Source organism: Gavia stellata, chromosome 4 (assembly GCF_030936135.1).
Source record: "Gavia stellata isolate bGavSte3 chromosome 4, bGavSte3.hap2, whole genome shotgun sequence".
Classification (NCBI taxonomy): domain Eukaryota; kingdom Metazoa; phylum Chordata; class Aves; order Gaviiformes; family Gaviidae; genus Gavia; species Gavia stellata.
In genome coordinates, this window is record NC_082597.1 from 48,266,724 (window position 1) to 48,278,741 (window position 12,018).

At 36.7% G+C, this 12,018-nt stretch overlaps 1 long non-coding RNA gene across 1 annotated transcript in view; it reads right to left on the reverse strand.

The window, feature by feature from the left end:
• Positions 1-768: 768 nt before the first annotated feature.
• LOC132316969 (uncharacterized) overlaps positions 769-12,018 on the reverse strand; it is a 177,102-nt gene continuing 165,852 nt past the window's right edge. Inside the window, exons 2-3 of the long non-coding RNA XR_009483967.1 lie at positions 10,729-10,946; positions 769-1,574 (exon numbers count right to left, since the gene is read on the reverse strand). This is a non-coding gene — a long non-coding RNA (uncharacterized LOC132316969). The remainder of the gene's footprint in view (positions 1,575-10,728; positions 10,947-12,018) is intronic.

Consider the following 12,018-nt stretch of genomic DNA (forward strand, 5'->3'; position numbering starts at 1 on the left):
AAACCACTTTTGCCCTCACTGTCCCTTACTTTATAAAGGATACAAAGATTTTATCCCTGAGTTGTTCCGAAATGTGTTAATTTAAAAAAAATAATTGCATTTCTTTATAAATCATGAAATCTTTGGGAAGTCAATAACAGAATTCACACCAACTTCAACAACAACAGGCTGCTACCCAGAAGTGTCATCCCATGGGGTGGTGCATACTCAGAATTTCACACAAAGAAGAAACCCAAGACTGTTCTTGGAATGGTGCTATTTGAAGGCCTGAATATTTTCAAGCTGCTGCTATTTCCCACTAGGTCTTCCTATACATAATACTCAGATACTGCCAGAAGAGTCTCTAAATCACTTGTCTTCCCAATGACTCCACCATTGCCAAAAAAAGGCTGACTGAATGTATGATGTGATACATAATAAGGAAATAGTTTGTGCTAAGACACAAAAGAGTTCAATGCTTTTGCTACAGTAAAACATTTGGGCAAAAATTACTTGAAGGGCAGTAGATAACCATCAGGTCTTGAGTCAAGATATGTGCACTTTTGGGGAAGATCATCAGATGACTGCATTGTTGCTAAATTAGCTGAAGTTGTCGTGTGGGTATTTGTTTTCACAGAAAGCAAAACAGTTGCCTGGGTATGGGTCTATCCCAAATTTTATTTGGTAACACTGCCTCTTGATGTAGTCCCTATACACAGCAGAAATACACATTCAGAAAATACACATTCAGAAAATACACATCCAGAAAAAATAATCCCCCCTTCTTTTTTCTTTTTTCTTCTTTTTTTTCCCCTCTATGGTCAAATTCATGCTAAAACCAAAGAAATGTACAATATTAGCCACATACCTGTATTTACTAGCATTCAGATTAACAATCTTTCCAAAATTACTTCTAAATCCATGCAGAATTCTTTATGGCCAGCAACAGACTTTATCCATACAGTCTAGTAAACCTGACTGATTGCCTGCTTTAAGCTTTCTACTGTCTTCATGAAACTCCACCTTATGTCTTCAAGCACAGCAAATGTTCTCCATTTTTACTGATTTGGTAGTAGATCAAAAGGTAGATGCAATTATGTGCAATTTACCATAATACATCTATATATGGCTCATAATTTTTTTTTTCAGTTTTAACCCCTACAGTGGTCCATACACTTGTAGCTTCAGAATAAATTACTGCAAGGTTATCTGCAGGGCTATAATTTTACTCAGTTTGGAAAATTAAACAGATTCAGAATTTTAACAACTTAAGCACCCCTTCAAATGTCAAAGAAATTATTGCTGCTCTGGGACCTACAATGACTGGTATGAATGTAAACTTTTTTTCTGATCTATTGGGTGTCAAATGGCTGGGACCTTAGCACCTGAGATACTCCCACTTGCCTCATACAAGGCAAAGATAGTTATCACCAGCAGTGTTCTTGGCCTGGCATTCAGGTTCCATTTTGATTTGAAGAAAAAGAACTATTTGTAGCATATAGCCAGGGAGAAAGCACCCGATTCCAAAATTTGCTTCCAAGGATTTTGGTCCAAAAACTTTTCAGTCGATTTTCTCCTACAGTCTTATTTGTCAGCTGAAAGAGAGAAATAAAATATATGAGGGGAAATAAACACAAAATAATTTCAAGATATGTTTACAAATAGAAATCCTCTTATCTATTTCAATTTGTGATGAAAATAGCATCAGTATCAGTAAGGTATAACTACCTATGAGATACTATAGCAAGATTAGACAGGAAACCAATCCAAAGATTTAAGAAACAGAAAAATTATCTCCGAAGAGGAAGAGTCACTGTCCACAAAGTGATTTAATAATAGCATATGATACAATCAGAAAAAAGTTCTTGTCCCCTTGGATTTAAGAATACTTCTCAAATGTTGTGTTCAGAAAATTCCACAGCCCTCAGTCTTGCAAATCTGCCCTACTCAACGGCAGCATCTACCTTTAAATTACACTCATGAGCAACCTGTGTTTTCTCAGAACTTCACTAATATGTCCTTAAATTTTAAATATAGTGCTCTCAGTAATTAGCTGATTCCATTTTGGATATAACTCTGTGCCTGATACTAGGTACAAACATTGATTCAGCTACAGTATCTTCAGTAACAAGACACCACAGGAACATAACCAGCGACCACTGGCTGACCTTTCACTGCCTGGAGTCAGTGCAAAGAAGATGACAGCCTCTTGAAAATTAAGTAATGGGTGAAAATAGATAAAAATAAATTTAAATAAATTAATTATTTATTATTTATTAATTTGGTACATACTTGTAAATAAATTTCATAAATAAAAATCCCAGCTTCTTAAAACTGTATGTTCAGTAATATTTGTAGGCAATCACTGATAAATATAGCAAACTCCTATTTTGAATTAAACCATCAAAGGTGAAATTAACTCAATAAATTAATGCAGTTCTAATCCATGGCCATTTTTTGTTCACAGTATTATGTCTGAGCAGTTCTGGTCATGTTCTACTGCAGACAGTCAGGACTGCAGTGTACACCAAGAAGACAAATTTTCATCCTTACTTCATTTAGAACATACTTGACAGCAATTTAAGAAAAGCAGCAGGGCTTTGAAAATTATAATGAGAAAGGAAGATCATTTTTGTAATTTCTATAATGTCAAGCGCTACCACTGGGCACTCATCATTGATTTCATTTCAGCGTTTTGCAATGAGTTGCCGCCACCACTGCTCTTCGAGCTGTAATTAAAGTAAAGTTACTGCGACAATCTTGTCATTTCAGATTTTTGGATTTTCATTTTTGAGGTTTATATTTTGATGAAATTCCTTCTTATCAGCCCACAGCTGTAAGCTAATAGACTGTAACAAATCTAAATGTCATATATAATGAATATACAGCAAATGGAAAGCTGACACAAAGCACAGCTCGTTCTAAATTTACAAGTACTGAAAGTTAATCAGCCATCCCTGGATGTGGAGAACATGTTATTCTATTCCCCTTTCCAAAAGTTCTCTCTCAGGACCAAGTAGCCCCACATTTCCAATAAAACACCGAAGCAGTATATCTAGACTCGTTCACTGGTAGTGGTATGTATTAGTCACCTCTGCATTTCCACTGAACAAATTGCTTCAGGAGTCAGACCAGTAATAATCACAAAGCTGTCAAAAATTAAGGTAACTGTGACAAGTATTCTGCACATTGTTACAATCAAAACACTCATCCTTTGGACAAAATGGCTGCAGGATTTGACACCTGAATTAGAGGAGAGGTATGAATGTTAAGATCTGACTCAACTAACTAACTAACGACTGTGAATATGTTAATCCTCCCCAGTCCCCAGCTCCCATTAGTAATACCCAGATACCGAATTCAAGCCAGTTAGTGAGCAATAAACGTAAATTCAGAAGCTTGTGTTTCACGTACAGTTTGTTCATTGCGTGTCTTCTGACTCTGATTGCTGTGCAGGATATATCTTATGTCAACTATTTGATTTAGGGTGTAGCAGAAAATGATGCATTGAGGACAAAACCGAATCCTTTGCAAATGAATTTGACTTTCACTGTTAATTCTATATGCTTTTCTTTAGTCTACTATTGCAGAATGCTTGTAGATAAAACCCATTGGCCTGACCATCTTGACTCAGAAATTAATTATATAAATTACAGTAGATATCTCTGTGAGAAAATGCCTGGAATTACTACCTTCTTTCCAAAAACTGCTAGCCCATGCTTTAGCAGTTTAATTGTTGATACATCACAGAAGTGCAGTGAGTAGAGGAAAGGGGCTTGAACAATACAATGCTATTCTAATTCACTTGAAAGTATGATTGTAGCAAAAGTTGCAAAATCCAACATAATAAGAATAAAATTACTAGAAGAGATCACACAATGATCTGCAGCTATTTTAGGCTAAGTTAAACCTAGTTTAATCTCTTCTGCAGAAAAAAAGTTTTAAGGCTGTCATTGATCTTTTCACATCATAAATAGCATGTTTTTATCCTTAAATCGTTAAACAGTATGCATTCACATGTTTGTTATAAATTCTGTTTCTTGTAGAACCTTTCTTGTTACTCTTAAGAAATAGTTTTCTTTTCCTGTTTTGCTTAAATTATTCAACTAACACTATCCTCTTAACACCATTCTATAAGAAGTCTAAATTTGTCTTGTCTTTACATCATAACAATAATAAATTCTGTATTAAAAGTTACACATTCTTACCAATTTTTATACAGACTCAATAGAAGTTCAAACAAACAAACAAACAAAATACACAAAACCAAAAAAAACCCCAAACAAACAAACCAGACAAAAAAGAAAACAATTCCAGAACACATTCTGTGCAAAAATAGTTTGTACTAATTTCTAGATTCCCATGAATCATGTATGTGAGAGCTAAAGACCTAGTCTATCTTCATTAAAGGTAATAACTAAATTTATATTTTTTTCACAGGCAAATGGTAAGACCTAAAGAAAATTTAACTCCTATTATTCATCAGATAAAATGAACAGCCACATTATTCTTTCTCCAGCTAGTCTGATCAACTTAAAGTATATAAATTCACACTGGTGTGCTATAAAGTTACTAGAAGGTGGCAGATTTTTTCTTAAGAAGATGCATTTATACTCCAAAGTACATTACTTGTTCTATCTGCAGCAAGATTGCAGCACTTAGGTATGTCAGTAGTTTGGAAACAATCAATACCTAGAAATGGTAAGGGAAAGAGGTGTAATTTTTTCTGACTTTACTTAGATTATGCCAATGAAAATCAAAATGTACACTGCTCCAAAATAGCCCACCAACTAGAAATTTGAATGCACAAGATTAATCGTTACATTTCACGCAAATAGTGCTGTTGTCTTGACGCTTCCGCTCTTCACCAGATAAATTGGTCACTTAAAATGTAAACTTGCCTTTTTCAGCTGTACCCTTTGAAAGAATAACACAGAGAAATCATAGCACTGCAGTTCCTACCTGGATGTGAGAGTCTTAGCAAATGTCCTTAACAATTGTATTCCAACAACCATTTTGAAGACAGACTAATGTAAAAAGGATTCAAATGAGTTGTCTGTGATCATATTAAAAGTCACTATGCTAGTTTAGATTGTTTAAAAATATATTTTAATTATTAATGCTGGCAGCATTTGTAGTAAATTATAATAATCTTTTTCTATTATCATTCTGTGATAGATGCGTATTTAACTGCTTTCTTATATTCTCTCTACACCACTTTCACCTTAATCCCAGAAGTTGTGCCTGTGACTAATCATTCAAATAGGTGTGTGAAAACCGATCATCTTTATTCCTTTTTCTTAAAAGATTTTAGATTTTATTTTGCAAATTTTGCAATACAATTGTAAGTCTGTGAGGAGTTTCAACAACTAGAAAGTGAATAACACACTGTGACAAGGAAATCTAGAATGCTTATAAAAATGCTCTATAAAATGCCAAGATCTGAGATTGACTGATCTTTCTGCTAAAAAAAGTGTATGGGAATTGAAGAATTTCTGGCTCTGCCACAGCTGTTCTTAGTGACTTCAGAGCAAACAGACCAACTAAAATTTTTTCTCAGTGAAATTAAAGGGAATTTGCTATTAACATCAAGGAACCAGAATATCACCTTTTATGCTTATGTTCTCATTTTCTATTAATATGATGAGGGTAGTAACACTGTATTTCCCATTCCATTTGTCTGTTCGGATTGTTACTTCTTCAGCATAAGAATGGTTTCTCACTGCACACATCAGAGGGCACTGATCTTGATTAAAACTTCTAGGGCTACCTTAATGGATACAGTTCATAGTATAAAAAGACATAGGCAAATGGAATATATTTCAGTCAACTTCAAAAAGACTGTTCTTTGAATTTCTTTAGTGGTACACATTCACAGTAACAACAGTATATATCTTTGCCTGGAGAAAAAAAAAAAAAGGCAAATATTATTCATTGTATACTTCCTACGCCTTTGCCCTGATCCAAAGCCCTTTTGATGCTGATAGAGATATGATAGGCCTTTGTATTTCCAGAGATTCCTGAAAAAAAATTAAATCCTATTTGTTTCATGAACATTCAAGAATGTTTATGGATCTGCTCTTTAAAACTAAAATAACAGACTTGACTTGGGAAAATTAATTTAATTTATTGTCAATTAAACAGACCAGGATAATGAGAAATAAGACCAAATCTAAAAATCACCTTCCCCCCACCCCTTCCTTTTTCCTAGGCTCGGCTTCACTCCCAACTTCTCTACCTCCTCCTCCCGAAGGGTGGAGGGTGATGGGGAATGGGGGTTGTGATCAGTTCATAACATTTTGTCTCTGCTGCTCCTTCCTCCTCACACTCTTGCCCGGCTCCAGCGTGGGGTCCCACCCATAGGAGACAGTCCTTCACGAGCTTCTCCAACCTGGGTCCTTCCCACGGGCTGCAGTCCTTCACAAACTGCTCCAGTATGGGTCCTTTCCGTAGGGTGCAATCATTCAGGAATGGACTGCTCCAGCATGGGGCTCCCCTGGGGTCACAGGTCCTGCCAGAAAACCTGCTCCTGTCTGGGGCTCCTCTCCACGGGCCACAGTTCCTGCCAGGAGCCTGCTCCTGCATGGACTCTCTTTGGAGTCACAGCTTTTTTAAGGGCACATCCACCTGCTCGAGCATGGGGTCGTCTACAGGCTGCAGGGTGGGTATCTGCTCCACCTCCATGGGCTGCTGGGGGACAAACTTCATCACCATGGTTTTCACCACAGGCTGCAGGCGAATCTCTGCTCCAGCACCTGGACACCTCCTCCCCCTCTTTCACTGACTTCAGTGTCTACACAGTCATTTCTCTCACATATTCTCACTCCTCTCTCCCAGCTGCTGCTGTACAGTGTTTTTTATCCTTTCTGAAATATGTTATCACAGAGGCGCTACCACCATTGCTGATTGGCTCAGCCTTGGCTAGAAGCAGGTCCATCTTGGAGCTAGCCGGAACTGGCTGTACCGAACATGGGGGCAGCTTCTGGCATCTTCTCACACAAGTCACCCCTGTAGCCCCCCCACTACCAAAACCTTGCCACTTAAACCCAAGACACTAGACTTAAACAATTATGTCATTAGCATTTTGGAAAGCCAAGATAATATACTTGAAGAAACAACTGATTATTTCCCTACTGTAAGTAGATAGCAAAATTTCATTTTCATTGTTGTTGTTATTTTAAAGTACTTCCTTTCTCCTTCTACATTTGAATACAGATGGCTAATAGTAATACTTTATGGATGTTCATTGTCTAATGTCAGAGCAACTGCAGACCATTTTACAGTGGTATCAGGAACACACATCCTTGACCAGCAATGTCTCATATGCATATTGCTTCATCTGAGGTAGACAGATGTTCTCTGATATTATTCTGCATTTGGAATCTGTCCTTCTCTTATTGTATGTTGCTGTTACTGACTGATCGATGATGTTTGTCAAACTGTAAAAATTGTATTCTGTCTCTGTGTCTCATTTTGGTTTTTATTGCCAGATCTTTCCAGGAATTATGTGTTACTGCTATATAGATGTCTTTCAAAGAAGGAATTAGATTAAATGATCCGTAAAGTCCCTTCTAGTCCAGTGCATAGTAGTTTTAGTTTTAGAAAAAAATCGATAGTGATAACAGCTATACTGGGTTTCTGCCTCTGATATCTGCTCTGCATCAAGCAATCTGGCAGTCTTCAGGCTTATAGAATATTAGGAGAGTGGAGATAAGTACAATTGAACTTACGCTATACATAAACATGTGCTAAACATGTTTTACAGACACAGAATGTACATGTTATTATTTTGACTGAGATTTTTGGTCATATGATAGCCAGATACCCAGAAATCCTGGGAAAAAAATCTAGCAAAGGAAACATATCTAGAAGATGATCACTCTAATAAAGGATTGTCAGTTAAAGTAGTCATGTGACATCTTCCATAACTAGTGAAAAGAAATAGTCACTTTTAGTCTATGAATTTCCTGACCCCCAAAGAAGATCCGTGAAAAATGTCAAATCCTTTAGAGAAGGAGAGTTTAGGATAAATAATTGAGATCTAGATGTCTAGATTAAAACCACTGAAAATTTAATAGAATTAATCCCACGGTAGATAAATGTTAAAGTGGGTGACTTGAAGTCCCCAAATTTAGCACAAAGTCCATATCAGTTGGAGCGTGTGAAATTCAGTGGCTAGAACAAAAGACTAGTGTTGAATTAGGCAGTTTAATTTGGCCAAAAAGCTGATACATGATTATTCTTTTTCTTTATATATTATGTACTGCAACTATATAGGTAATGAAAGCAACTGTAACTAAGGTTATGTGATATCTGTAATTCCAGTCCTGACTAAATTAAGTTAGAAAGGAATGATCTTTGTGAACTTCTAGAGTGCAAAGTTTTATCAATTTCTGGGCATTTCAGGAAAAACCAAACCAACCCATAGATGTTCTCAGACAGTCTTCTGCTCTGGAATTAATTAAACTAGACCTAGATACCAGTGCAATACAGCATTCTGTAACAGCATTGTTTCACTTTTCAAATGTCCTCCATACACTTACAGAAGCACAAAATAAAGTGACCTCCTCTGAATTACCCAGGTTAGCAGTTGCTGCTCTTTTTCAAAATAGAAAGAGAAATTTTGGCTGATTTCAGCACCTTTGAAAATGAGTCTATTGCAAGACTTATGCTTAAATATGGATTTAGAAGCTGAATTTTAAATATCTGCGTTTGAGAATCTGGCCTAAGTGCAGAATAAGTTATTCATATGTTTGCTTAAAATATTTGCCAGATATCTCTTGAAATGTAACAAATACCGTGAAATACAGAGAGACAGGATGAGAACAAAACTGAAAATAGTTCCTGCAGAGAAATAACCTTCCTTTCATACAGATGCTTTCCTATTAGCCACTACCTCTGACCCTTATACTTAAAAAATGACCTCCTGTAGTGAACAATGTATATAGTAAGTCTCATTCTGTAATAACCTCAGAATGTGTCCAAGCATGCCAGGAAATAAGTATTTTACTGACTGCAGCCACAAGCCACAATATTTATATTTAATAAGCAAATAATGAACATGACATTAAATTGCTAAAATTACAAAGACTAGAAGCCATCCATGAAATTGTCAATTATCTGACTCTCCCTGCAGTGCTGAAAGGATAAAGCGAAGATTCAAATCACACTTTGTTCTGTGTCAATCTCCAATTTATACACTCCCCCTAGCTCAGCCTCTTTAACCTCTCAGAACCAGTTCTCCCCATGCTCATTTTCTTTGAAAAATAACATTTGACCATTATACTTAACCCAAATGTGAGTTCACCTTAAATATGCATTTTAGACCAGTTCCCAACATCCAATATTGTCTTAAGAAATGTTTTCTGATATGATAGGAAATGGTAGAAAAAGAAGAGTATTTTTGATAGAGCTGTTACACGAAGATCAAGGTTACTCAAAACATAAGCATTACTATTTACCTTCCCTGAGTGAATCTCTCATTCCTGAGTTTATCAGTACTGAAAATCATTAATATCTGCAGTAAAGAGATGAGTATCAAGATACTTGACAACTTTCTTCCCTTCACGTGGGCAATAATTACCTACATACCAGTATGGCATATCTGCTGCAGCCTAAACAAAAAGCTTTGACTCCAATTAAACAGCTAGAATTGGTTAGTTATTCTTAGATCTGGGGTTAGAACTGTTCTAATATTTCAGCATTCAACAACTTTTTTTTTAAGAGGGACTAGTGGTAGACAGAAAATGCTAATTCAACAAGACTAAACTTCACTGTAAAAATGTACTGGTTATGAAACTGACTTACTGAAAAAGAGTGTCTGGATCCAAGCTGAAATTTCTAGTCAAAACAGAAGGAAAAAAAAGTGAGATGGGATGCATGATTTCTCTTCCGAGATGAAATATCGAGGTCATTGATTAGCAATTATCCCACAATCCAAGTGAATGTCCCAATTATTGGACGTGTGACTATACTCAGGTAGGGGTTTTTCCCATTACCTGCTCTTGGTATTGTCCCTTTTGTGTAAATTATATTTTGAACAAGATTCAGTTTGAGTCTTATCTTTTTAACATTGCTAGATCACAGTACCATTGGGATTTTTAGTTTAATGAATAACCATCACCAACAGGAGGTGAAAGAGGTGATACAGGCACTCAATTTTGAGTCACCTACCTGAATTTTTTATCAATTTTTTGTGATTTTTTTCTGAAAAGTTCTAGTTTCACCCTTCCAAAGAAAAGGAGCATTTCTTAAATTTCAAAGTTCAACTGATGGAAAAAAATACTGCCTGCCTGCCCAGAATTAATAATATTTTGGGGGGAGAAAAAGTGTACAGATTTCAAACACAGGTCAGTTTAAGGTATTTGAATTCTGGCATTTGAAACTACCTAATCAGTTCTGCCTTCTGTTTTCAAAAGCAGCTTCAGTGACTTTTGTTTCACTCATTTAATTTGACTAAGTGATATTTCACTTAGTTCATTTGCTTAAATACAGTATACTATTTTTGTTTTTTCTGTTAGATAGAACAGGATCAAATAAGTACAAACAGTGGCAGCTCTAATGCTTTATAGTTCTTTGGGATCACAAGAGAATCTTCTCCCATAGGCATCTGTGCATGTTTGTCACAACACAAGTTTAAGAGAACAATGTTCTACAAACCAACAACAGAGGTTAATTCATTATCAAGATAATACAAGATGAGAATGTTTGACTGGTATACAATGGAAAACAGTAAAAAATGGTTATTACCTTGTGAAGGACCTTGTAACTTCCTCCTGTTTTGCTTTTCATGCTCAGCCCAAATTGCCACATACTTGTCTCTGCAACTTTCGGGGTAACTGGGGACATCCCCACTGAGGACTAGTGTACGGACGTATCTCCTCTTCCACCATGTGCTGCTTCTTCGGATGTGTATGTCCAGTTCTGCTGTGTTAGTGTGCCAGGCTTCATGCTAGCATGTGTATCATCTGCATTTAGTGAAAGAGACATTCAGAAACATTTTATTGAGTATTACAAAGGTCTGCTTGGGGATGGACCTCATGGTCACCAAGTGTCGCGGTTTAAGCCCAGTTGGCAACTAAGCACCACACAGCCACTCGCTCACTCCCCCCCTGCCCCAGTGGGATGGGGAGAGAAGAGGAAAAGTAAAAGCGAGAAAGCTCGTGGATTGAGATAAAAACAGTTTAATAAGTGAAATGAAATAAAATAAAATAATAACAATAATGATAACAAAAATAGCAATGAAAAGGAAAATAACAACAAAGGAAAAAAACAACAAGAAAGCCAAGTGATGCAAATGAAAACAATTGCTCACCACCCTCCAACCGATGCCCAGCCCAAGTAGCGGTCCCCCGGCCAGCTTTCCCCCTAGTTTATATACTGAGCATGACATCATATGGTATGGAATATCCCTTTGGTCAGTTGGGGTCAGCTATCCTGACTGTGTCCTCTCCCAACTTCTTGTGCACCCCCAGCCTACTGCTGGTGGGGTGGTGTGAGAAGCAGAAAAAGCCTTGACTCTGTGTAAGCACTGCTCAGCAGTAACTAAAACATCCCTGTGTATCAATACTGTTTTCAGCACAAATCCAACACATGGCCCCGTACTAGCTGCTATGAAGAAAATTAACTCTATCCCAGCCAAAATCAGCACATCAAGGTAAGAGTCAGACCCAAGTACAAGTAAGTGCATGAACATGAATGTGTCACCTTTCTTTCTGCTATAGTCATAGAAAACTGGATTATATAGAATATAATGAACGACCTACAGAAAACAGACATTCTGGTATCGATAATGAGAAGTTTTTGCATAGTGTGGTACTTGTTCTGTCACTTCCTTGTCATACAAAGGCAACAAGTTTATAGCAGAGGTTATATCGATGCCATTACTTGATGTAGCTAAATACATACTAAGCAACATATAGATTCTAGGAGTAGAATACCTTTTCTCCCTACAGCTTTTTCAGCCTCACTTCTGTTTGAATAGGAATATATATTTCCTCACAAATAAGGTGTAATAAGTCAGGATACTTTGATGCTTCA